Below are 12,345 nucleotides of genomic sequence, written 5' to 3' on the forward strand. Positions count from 1 at the left end.
GTTCGTAGAGCGTTGAACGCGCTACAAAACGTACAGGTGTGAACCAGGCCTGAGACACGAGTAAAAGTTTAGGATCCCCTCTTAGCCATCCATCACTGTAAATATCTCTCTTTCTATACACACATACATATATTTTAGGTTTAGATACATTTAAACCAAGACTAGTAGGCCTGTGCCAATAGGCACCATTATTGTTAAGCTGCCTGTTTAGGGATGTTAAACCGTATTTAAACCGAAACGCAAAAATACAAATGTATACGTAACAGTCCTTTGATTTGGTGGCTGTATAGTTTCCTTTTTTGGGCAGTAAGTCTATTAGTCTTCAACTTCCTTTAACAGACTGACCTGTCCAGTGAAAGAGGTAGTTAGAAAGTTGAGACAAACCATTTAATAAAGGATAGGGGTACTTACAATGCTTAGCTTTTTGTTCATGTAAAACACATATATACAAACTATTTACATACAATATGTTGGCACTTGTTTTTTGTTTAAATGTCTTCATACAGACAATAATGATTGTTAGTGAATAGTTGCGGGCAGGTAGGTAAATACCAACATGTCAGCCTTCCCTAAACCCCCTCTAATCAGAGTGTATAGTAGCATGCCCTCTTAATGTGAGCATTAATGTGATTATATCCCTAAGACCCAACAGCTGCTAGTATACCAGATAAAACATTTTAATGCTGCTTCCATCTTAATTACCTACATTGATTGCAACAGTGTACAAAACACAAATAAGCCTCATCTAAAAAGCCATAGTGCAATCACTGTTGCCAATCCATCAGACTTTAGATTTTACACATTGGACTTAAAAGAAAAAAATAGTAGGGTTACATTTGCACATTGTTAAAAAATGTGCTATGTGAATACCAGAGCCTGATTGTGAGCTATGCAAACTTTCTCATTACCAGTTTATAAAATCCACAAGAGTGGATTTAAAAAAAAAAAAAAAAAATTGGCCTGAAGTAACAAAAATCAACAAACTTTTATACTGCACAGTAGACAATGGTTTTGTCACACGTGCATTATAAAAGTTCTACAGCCACCTTATGCATACATTCTACAGAAAAATGGGAACAATCTCCTGATTATATGCTGACTGAGTCACAGGAGTACATTAGTAAAAGACACTCCCCTCATCCCCCCAAAAAAAGGGTTTGGCCATAGTTCTCTTTTAACCCTTCAGAACATTTTTAACCTCAGCTGGCCACACCATTTTTGCAATTTTCCCCATTGTTTTGATTTTCTACTGGCTAACGTTTGTGAAAGACCCCGTTTGTGAGCATTTGTGAATTTTCTAGGCTCTTGTTAGAAGTGCAAAACACAGATTGGAGTTCCTAGTTCCTGTTTATGGTTTAGACGCACAGTACAAAAGTTGAGTCTAATGCCACTCCTAGTGAAATTCTGTGGACAGCTCTGCAAATAACATTTGGCTGAAAGCTGTGCGAACCCTTTCTAGCTCACATTACATACTTTCAGGAATACAATACATACATCTCCCCAAAATTCTAAATTCTTACTGCAGTTATTTACTGCAAATGCTGACTGCAACACCTAACATACTGAAAAAGAATACTTTGTGTCCACTGTTATGTACATAAAATATATAGTAGCAATACAGATCAAATATAACACTCCTGTATAATACCACACAACTAAACATAATAGTGTAATATCGTAAAGTGATAACTTTGAAAATTCAGAACTGTTCTTCTTTAAAAGGAAACCATTATACAGTATATTGATATGGTTAGAACACTACACATGTATAAACTGTTTTTGAATATTTACAATTATATGTATAAGACTAGGGATGCACCGAATGCTCCTAATGCATATTCCGATACCAGAACGTACACACTGCACGGCTGTCCAGTAGGCCGGGAAGCCAGCTCCATGCTACCTCAGCACCAGGGAGCATGGAGCTGGCTTCCCAGCTCATCAGGAAGCTGGGGGGCGGGTAATGACTCGCCCCCCAGCTCCTTGTTTGGCAGCTTCCCGGCCAATCAAGAAGCCGGGGCAATAAGAGTCATTACCGTCCGCCTTCCTGAATGGCCTGAAAGCCTGCTCCATGCTTCCTCGTCACTTGGTGACAAGGGAGCATAGAGCCGGCTTCCCGACCAATCAAGGAGCCGGGCAGTGGATCATTACCCGCCCCCTGGCTTCCTGATTGGCCAAAAAGCCGGATCCATGCTTCCTTATCACCCGGTGACGAGGGAGCATGGAGACGGCTTCCCGGCTTATCAGAAAGCAGGCGGTGAATTATCGGGCGCCGCCGACTTCCTTGATGGGACTTCCAGTATCGAGTATCGGTGAGTAAAGAAAAAAAAACTATTTTGGTATTCGTACTCAATACCAAAAAAACGGTATCGGTGCACCCCTATGTAGAACCTTTATTGCAAAATACGTTGGTTTCCTAATGAGCAATAACAGCACTGCCTGTATGTTATTCGGAAAACTGTGCTAATACACAAGACGTCATTATATCTGATCACAGAAGGGGAAGGAGTATGGCCCTCACCTGTGACAGATGCAGGTTTTGTTCTAACAGCAACTGCTACAATATGCTTCAACTAATATATATGACTTGCTTAGAATGACACCCGCTGCACATGGGAAATAGAGGATATTCATTTTTATTTACCCAATCGTCTTTTTTGCATGTATGCGCCCCCGACGCATGTTTGCATGCATGCATGTATGGGTGGGGACTTTTAAAAAAAATTTTGTTTTTTTATTCTTTTTTATGGTGTAACTTTAAATTTGGGGGGGGGGGGGGAGCTATTTACATTTCAGCCGTTTCCCGCGCGCGAGGGGCCGTCTCTGAGCGGACGTCTAAAGACGCCCACTCAGATCTAGAGAGCTCGGGGTGGCCGTTTTTTTACTACGGCCGGCCCGGAGGTGGTTAATGATTATTATCATAACGCAACACGCTCAAGTTTAAACCCGTGTCTTTTTTATGATAACTTTTTACATAACTTCCATGCCCAGTCTAAATGGGGAAAATCATGTGAAGCCTTGGAGAAGACAGAAGTTCTAAAAAGGTCTAAAACCAAAAAAAAAAAAAATGAAACTTCACCTTCTTATGAACAGTAGCTCACGGTCCATCAACATTGAGGGCCGGTGCACACCTAAGCGACACCTCAGATACACAACGCTGTTTTAATGGCACCCACAGCGTGATCGGTGCACGCCTAGCCAAATCCTGGCCCGCGCGGAATTGTACACGATTGCCGCGCGGGCCAGGAGTCAGATAGGTGTGCACCCATCGCGCTGTGGGTGCCATTAAAACAGCGTTGTGTATCGCAAAAAAAAAAACATGTACGTTTTTTCTGCGATTGCCGCACGGATGTCACCCCATTGAAATCGATGGGGCTGTGTGGCAATCGCAGCCTGCATTGTGCAGGACCGCGTGATCCCGGATCGCTTAGGTCTGCTTCGGGTCTGACAGACCGAACCAATAAACAAAGGTTTTTAAAAAAAATAATCTGTTCTACCTGCAGTTGACTGATTTGATTTATTTGAATCCTTAAAGTGTATCTGAGCCCAAGTCAAAAACAGAATGTATTGCAGTCTACCATTATATGTGTGGACTGCATTAGTTTTCTTTGTTCAGGCCTTCTTTCCCTTTATTTTCACCTGCCGAATACTGCCAGCAACATATTTCCTATCCTAGGATGACAATGCTCATGCACTGTACTATATCCATTAAGAAGTGTGTCACCTTAGACTGCTCTCCTGCCTTGGACTACAAACACCTCCCTCTCATCTCCACAACACAGGCAGAGATATTCTGTAGTCCACAGAGGACTGGGAAGGCTAATAACCTTCAACACCCAATGCAATATTAAAAAATACAAAGTTAATTACATCTTAGATGTACATAAAACACATACTGCACATGGACTATAATTATGGCAGTTAAGAGTTTGGCTTGTTGCTACAGGCAACCCATATTATTTATTTAATACATTTGTATGCAGATTTGTGAACAAAAACAAATCTAAGAGAAACTAACCTTGAACAGATGAATGCGTAAATGATCTATCCATTTCAATACATGTGCTGGACCCACTTCTGTGAATCGTAGTGAAAGAATCACTGCAGGGATGAGATCTAAAAACAAAAAAAACAAATCTACATCATTTTTCTGAAACAATTAAAACCAAAAACAACCATAAAAGCCCACAAAACATCAGTGTTCTTAGTGGTATTTATAATGCTTTATTATGCAAGAAGTGCATGCATAATAAAAACAAACAGATGCCTCTGTCACTCCCCCGTACTTGTGCTGCGTCTCTTGCAACCCCTCTTCTGCCAGTGGTAGAAAGCTGGCGTCATATTCCCCAACTAGCGGCTGGGAGAAATAGCCAGCCTGCTATTAGCTATTTTGAATTGCAAAAGCCAGGTTTGCTATTGCACCTGCCCACAGCCTGCTGTCAATTAGCAGAGGAGGACCTGAAGGAGAACTTTCTCCTATGGGCCCGCCTCTGCTAGTTGACAGCAGGCGGGTATAATAGCCAATAGCAGGCTGGCTATTGATTCAAGCCACTGCATGCTGCATTTACATTCAGCTGCCTCAGTAGGCAGCTGTCATTCCCCAGTTAAGTGGAAAGGTGACACTAGGGGTCTAAAAGACCCCTAATATCACCTTAAAGAGAACCTGTCACCTCCAGTGTGCCATCACATAGGGGGCTTGAAAGAAAAAGTTAAAGTGAAATTAAAAATACCCAAAAAAAGAAGATTAAAAGTCCTCTGCGACCATGCACACACTAACAGAAACACAAGCAGAGTACACCTACAGATTTAAAAAAAACAACGATTGTCTACATTTTGGTGTTATTTGAAATAAAAGGTTGGTTATTTTATTATATTGGCTCAGATTTTTTCAATTCAGATTTAAAATCAATGAAACTAATTAAAATGTCTAAAATAATACAGAAAAAATTTTAAAGAAAATGTTGGGAAAGAAAGAATTTTTGGTTTTGGCCAGAGAAATTCTGCTGCGGAATTGTGCAATGCAGTGCCATTCATTTCAATGGCACATCAAACGCACTCCCAACCTGCAGTGTGATTGCCCACACTGGAACGTGTGGTACTGCAATGCCGTGCAATCCAGTGTGGTGCGATTACAAAAGAGCGTGCACGCAGTTTTATTTTGAAATACATTTTGGTTTGTAAAACTCCACTTGTGTGCTTTAAATAAAGGACGGTATTTTTTTTTATCCGATTAGTTGACCTGCCAACTAATCGATTATTAAAATAACGGTTAGTTGCAGCCCGAATATACATATATATAAAAAACACACTTTTTATTTTTTTTAACCACACACACACACACACACACACACACACACACACACACACACCAAATAAATAAAGCAAAATATGTTTTTATGAACTGGAAACTCTACTAAGGTAATACAAATTGAGAAGAACAACGGAGTGCCTAACAAGAAATATTAAAGTAAAAACATATATACCTCACACACTAATGAACAGTGTGCAGTATGCTTTTATGACCACTACGAATAGATAAAAAGGAGATTATATAAAGAAATTATATACACACACATCAGATGTATAAATAAAACACATGCATACATGATTCATACAGACAAAAATGAAACCTGTGGATTTAATATGCGGGGCAGCACAGCTTAAGTGTAAAACAACCATACAGATCAGGTTGCTTTGCCTTTTAGGGTATATGCAAGCCAAATATATTTAAAGCATCAAGCTTACACACAGTGTTATAAACAGAAGAATCAGAGACCTAAAACACTCAGCATATCTTTATCTAACTACTGTTGTTCATTTCTTTTATTAAATAACAAGAGGGCCGACTGAAACAACACATGAATCATTCTACATACAGTATGTGTAGCCACCATGAACATCAGGCTCATTCTGCCTGTACATAGTTAAAAATAACTAAATGACATCCATAAGTTTTACAATTGATTGGACTCCACATAATTATTGCTTTTCAGCACTAAATCCCCTGGAGGAGGAAAAAAGCAGCTGCCACGGATCAAGATGCACTAAAGAGCTATAGAGGAGAAAGGTTTGCAGGGGATGTATTTCTGCAAGTTGCACATGAATGTACAAAATCTGCTAACATGAGCATTCCTTTTACAGGTTTAGCCTGCAATTTGAGGAAATGCTGGTGAGACAAGCTGCTCATTCTGTACATATAACACCACTATTAAAATGATGGCATCAGTGCCACATCTAAAGACAAGGAATGCTCACAAGAGTAAATACTGGGCTTTTAAGATGTGTATACACTGCTTTTATTCTAGTCATGGCTATGATGATGATGCAATTATTTATTGCATCATACATGTAAGGAAGCCAATTTTCTCACACGGCATAAATGTGGGCTCCTGCAAATGAGTACTGTGTGTTCTATTTTATTCTACACTGTTACACAATTATATCTCGTCTTGAAGAACATTTTTACAGTAATGTGTTGTGTAGTCTATATACTTTATGATGTTAAGGCCTACATTTTTTTTTCAGGTACATATTTACATTACGGGCCAGCAGGTGGCTATAGACTCCTTTTGTCACATTTACCTGGCTGGCCTTAAAATGGAATAAAGGCCAATGGAATAAAGGGAGACATGAAGGCTAGTAGTAAACCATTACAGTTGAAGCACAAGGCTCCAGACCTCTGCTCCAACTGTTCCATAAGCCTCCCCAGAGGTGGAAGGATTCTTTTAAAAGACATTTAATTCATTCTGACATGGTTTCACAGATCAGAGTTACCACCAACACAGTATGGAGTACCAAACCAGTTAACTCAAACTGGGACCTAAGGAGGGAATTTACCTTTCTTATCAGTAAACAAAAAAAAAGGACTGCCGGGGATGCCGCCGAAGAGGTAACATTTCTGTAGGTGGCAGTGGATCAGAACTGGAGAACTTGTGTTTTAGTTACAGAGATTTTCCATTTCTTTCCTGCCCTGGTGACAGGGTTGACAGCAATAAAAAGCAAACAAAATGTTCTACCCTAAGTAACAAGTTAAAAGATATAAGATATTTAAGATATTACAGTTTAAAAAATACAAGTGAAAAAATACAGTAAACTACCACAATGCCAAGAGCTACAGAAAACATCCCAGTTGCTGTAAAATAAGTGTAAGAGGAGTTCTAAAAACACACAAAAGCTAGGAGGTCAATTGCCTTCCTATTCCTGCTTTCTACAATACATAGAATTATGTATATATAAGATGCATATGTACAAAATTTACTTTTCTAAGTATCACAAATGGTTTCCTGGATTTGCCGTTTAAAACTGATAAGTACTGCGGACTTATTTGTACTACAGAACATTGCATTTGGTCCCGCACAGATTCCTATTTAACCTTTGTTTTGTTTTTCTAGGGATCAAAGTCCAGCTGAGCATTTAACAGATAACTACATGTAGCAGATAACTAGGAAAAGGTGCACGCTGATCAACTGTAATAGTACATGGATTTCATAACAGGTGTAGAATGCATCCATGGAAATTATTGGGTCCCAAAATAATTAATGTTTGTGAATAAACTAGAATAAACCATTGTATTCCCTATAGGTTTTAAATAAAGTTCTAAATTTACAGAAGTGTGTTAGGGAAGTTTCTGCTCTCTCAAACAGATGGAATATAGGTTTAAACAAACAAGCCAAACCTATGGCCTTCAAACTTCGGGAAACAGGCTGAAAGCTTTCCAAGTGGATTGAAGGCCATCTGCTCCTGCTAATTGTATTGTAACAATCTGAGCCACATTTCTTGGCAGACCAGATACTTAAGAAACACAATAGTTAAAAAGTGGTGAAAATAAAAAAAGGCCTAAAAAATGTATAACAAATTTGGGAAACACGCTTTCTCTGCCCTGGGCCATTGCAGATTAATGCAGGCTATTAAGATTTAAAATTTGGATTAGGAAAAATGGCACAGATAACATGTCACTTCAAATATAGCCACCGAATACCATGCAACTGCTGTGCTGGACTTCGCCGTAGGAGATCAATTACTGCTGGGGTGTATATATATATATACACACACACATACACACACACATACTATTGAGGGATCAGAACTTTTGCCATGTTTTTATTGCCATCTGTGTCCCAGCTAGGGAGATTTACCCATACTATTTGTCCTGTTGACCACTATTACTGGAGCCAAAAGTGTGGGAAAATCTAAAATTCACCAGTATGGGAACAGAGAGGAAATCATCCAATGGGGGACACTGTTTCAGTGACAACTATTTAAAAATAGCATTTCCGTCAGGCCTTGTTCACACCATCCTCAGTGCGTTCTGGCCCAATTGTGGCTAGGAGGGGGCGTGGCGGTTCATTGAAGTGAACGGCACCGCATGAGCACGCAAGGCACATCAATGCCTGCGTCCGGTCAGAAAAAATAGTGCTTGCAGCATTTTTTCTGACCGGACCGCAGGCATTGATGTAGCTGGCGTTCCCGTGTGGCCGATCGCATTGCGGCCAGAGGTGCCATTCACTTCAATGCAGCGACACGCCCCCTCCCGCCCCATAAAAAAACTGAGTGGGCCTCAATGCGATCCAGTGCGTTCCGGCCACAAATCAGGCCGCAACGTACTCAGGATGGTGTGAACGAGGCCTTAATTTGCCAAGGCATCTTCTCACTTAATGTTGTGTCTGAAGGGCAGAAAATGAAAGGAAAGAGAAACATGGCAAAAAATAAACATTAGAAATAAGCAATAATCTTAAAAGGCATACAACAATTCTAAGAACAACTTGCAAACTAAAAATGGCAGTGAAGCAGGTTTACAGTTTGTGCCATGAAGAAGCTTTGGGAGGGCATTATGGTCTCCTGCTTTAAAGATAAAGAGATTTAAAATGTGCAATATAAACACAGGTTCAGTCTTGGAGAAGTATGGAACATAATTCCATTGTTCTGGCTGCTCCATATGGTATTGAGCACAGACTAGCAAATTAACAGAGACAGGATAGAAAAACATTATAACTAATCCGTACTGAAACGGATTACAGAATCGCCAGCAGAATCTGCAACCCAAAACTCATCAGAAAGGTAACTACAAGTACAGCATTAAACATTTAAAAACTAAAACACTGAGCTAAACATATGAATGTAGGTCACTAAAATATACAAGTATAACTTAAAATCCTAATCCTGAAGTATGAAATTCTATGCAAGATACATCAACATGCATTTATATAGAAACAAAGCAAAGATAATGCAGGTGTTGATCTATGTTACAAATCCTTCACTCTTTTCCATAGAAGTCAGAAAGATTGGCCCTTCTCATGGGGAAATTTTAAAACCTCTCCGTGCACTAGTGACAACCTTGCCTAAGATGCCCATCACTCAGTAGGATATCAGAAACAGCCCAAGGACTGCAAGCAATGCTGGATATTGAAAGAACAGCTTGCTTTACCGAATACCCATGATTGCAGATCTTGGAAACACCAAGTAAAATGTTAATATCTAATAATAAATTAAGTTGTAGCACCCTGTATTGTAAAAATGTGAAGAAAAAATGTGAAATATTCAGAGAGTAAACTTGGACATCAAGCCATAAAAAAATATCCAGGGGACACAGGTTTTAACACTACTGAAAAGCACAGCAGGACAACAAATTAGCAATAAAAGGCTACAGTGCTTATTCTATACCCAAACATTTGAGAAGACCAAAAAGATCAATTTGTTTGTACTGCAGCTATTTGTTTATTCTCACATTATTGCCTGAAATAGAAAACGGAACATGGGAAGTAGAATGCTCTATCCCAGAAATTCCCACTTGTCCTTTGGGACACTTCACTTACACAGTCCACGCTTGGCTACTGGGTTTTACGTTTGGTGGTTTAAAAATATGAGATATATAGACAAATCGGGCCTATTAAAACTAGGGCTGCAACAACTAATCGACATAATCGATTATAATCGATTATTGAAAAAGTTGTCAACTTTTTCAATAATCAAAAAACCAGTGAGAAGTACAATGTACACAGCGCAGTAATGCATAGCAACCATTCAAGTCTTACTGGAGTCAAATCAGTAGTGATGAATAATGATTGGTTGCTATGGTTACTGCACTTTGCACATAGACTCGGACAAGAAAATCAGCTAGAACTGGAAATGTAGGGCTGCTTGTTTACACAGGTATACAATATAGCAAGGTAAAAGAAAGAAAAGAAAAAAACACACACACACACACACACACACACACCACAATCAAGTTCATCCTATTCTTATAGCTTGAAGTGGTGATTATCAACAGCATAGCAAAAACAAATCCCTGTGAGACAGCTGCCAACTTAACCCCCTCTGTCAGGCACCATAAATGGCAATCAGGTTAATTCCCTGGATCAATCACTCAACTGGTGAAGAGCTGGCGATACAATTTCTTGTAAGTATGTTGTGTAGTTACATTTTAATTCTGGTTAATGTGTTAGCTAATGGTTCTACTGACACGTTCTGAAATATTACAATGTTGTTAAACCAACAAATTACACTGCATGTGTACCCATTTAAAAAGGGCCACTGGACTAGTGTACACTTCCGAGCATATATAAACCTCTAGCTGAAGCATAACTAGCACCTAAAGCAAACAGTGCATGCTGTATATTTAAATCTGTGGAAATGTAACAAACATATAAAAGACTTGGAGCCTAGACTTGTCTTGTGTCTAAAAAAAGGCTGGGGCAATGTTATACGTTGAGGTGCACAGCATCCAGGAGTGCCAAGGGAGCAATCCAAACTTGGCATTACTATTACTACCAAACACTGCCACTATAAACTCCTCAAAATTCACATGCCAATTAGTAGCAAGTTACCTTGGCTGGTTCTTGGCTAAGCAAGTCAGGATTTATTCCAAGTTAAATATTAAGAAAAAAAAAAAAATCACCAAGAAAAGGAGATAGACACCAAATTATTGGCATATTAAAGAACAACGCCGGGCAAATTACAAATTAACGTGCAATTAGGTGCTTGCTTTGGTCTAGGGTCGAATAATAAATATACACACCCCATCTTCGATCTCATCTGGCTGCTAGACAGGTCCCCGTAGCCTCTTCTCCCCCAGGCTTCGGTGGTCTAAGCCCCACTGACATCCTCACATTTCATACAAGGGACATACCACAGCCAGAGCGGAGGGGAAGAGAGATGAGCGGTTACTGCTGAAGGATTGAGTATACCTTCAATATTTTAGACTCTGGATCAAGGATCTAAATTTTAGTTTGTAGCCTCCAGAGACAACATTCCAGACCCAAGCGTCTGAAATGTCCTGAGAACAAATGTCTAAAAGTGGGGATGCCCCCTCTGAATTAAATGGATTTGGGGGTCCAGGGCTTATAGCGGAACAGGGCTCCCAGCTTGGCCCTGGACTTGCTTGAAAGAAACATTTTCTTTTTTGTTGTTCTCGTTTGTTTCAGGAGCAGATGTTTAAGCCTTCAGAGTTTTCGCCTCCTTTTTTGGGGGGCACAAATGGTACTATATACCCTCATGATTTGCCAAAAAGGAGTTGAGAAAGGCATCCTCAAGACACGCTTCTTGCACTAGAGATCCACAGATCAACATTTATGCCAAAAGGTTTTTCCACATATGCACTAAAGTGAGGCCTATTTTTGGACATTTTGGCGGACTGTCTCTGCTATCATATAGACACAGCAGCACAGGGCCACAGGCAGAAGCTCCAGATGTTAGGAGGAAAAAAGGATCCATCAGTATAGAACCAGAATACTGAGACACGACCTTCAACCAGACAGCAGGGTCTACACGGGAGCACAAAACTTTTAAAATGGCTTCCAATTGTTTACCACAAGGTCTTTAAAACACCCAGATATCCTCAACAGGGTCTTGCTGAGATAGGAAATGGCTAGGTTTACAACAGGATAGTACAATATTCCTCGCTCAACATGCAATAGGAGTGGGCCATGCCAGAAGAGGTTAAGGAGGCCCCTATAGATGGCTGCAACTTGGGTTGGGGGTAGTGGTCTGGACTTTCATCATCAAAACCCTCAGGGAAATGCTGCAGACACCAGCTGATTTTTAATTTTTTTTTTTAATATAGCCAAATGTGAGTTGGCAGGACCCCTATGGCCTCACCTCATCAGAATTCTCTAAGGGCAGAAGTGGTTAATGCCGACTGTGACTATGAAGGCAGAAGAAATATCCCAGAGGGTTGCAGGTGAGAAGGAATGAGAGACTGAGCCTCACAAGTATTCCAAAATGGCACAAAAATGTGCAGTGAGCCCCACCTAGGAGAGGGTGGCACAGGCTCAGTGACAGCACCCTGGCTAAAGCGGCTCCAAATTCAACAGAAATCTTCCACCACCACCCTGCCAGCAAGTAAATGTG

The 12,345-nt window shown here is 40.1% G+C and overlaps 1 long non-coding RNA gene across 1 annotated transcript in view; it reads right to left on the minus strand.

Moving 5' to 3' along the window:
- Positions 1–4,023: 4,023 nt before the first annotated feature.
- LOC108786279 overlaps positions 4,024–12,345 on the minus strand; it is a 45,424-nt gene continuing 37,102 nt past the window's right edge. The window contains exon 3 of the long non-coding RNA XR_001941188.1: positions 4,024–4,116. This is a non-coding gene — a long non-coding RNA (uncharacterized LOC108786279). The remainder of the gene's footprint in view (positions 4,117–12,345) is intronic.

Source organism: Nanorana parkeri, unplaced genomic scaffold (assembly GCF_000935625.1).
Source record: "Nanorana parkeri isolate BGI_ZX_2015 unplaced genomic scaffold, ASM93562v1 scaffold200, whole genome shotgun sequence".
NCBI lineage: Eukaryota > Metazoa > Chordata > Amphibia > Anura > Dicroglossidae > Nanorana > Nanorana parkeri.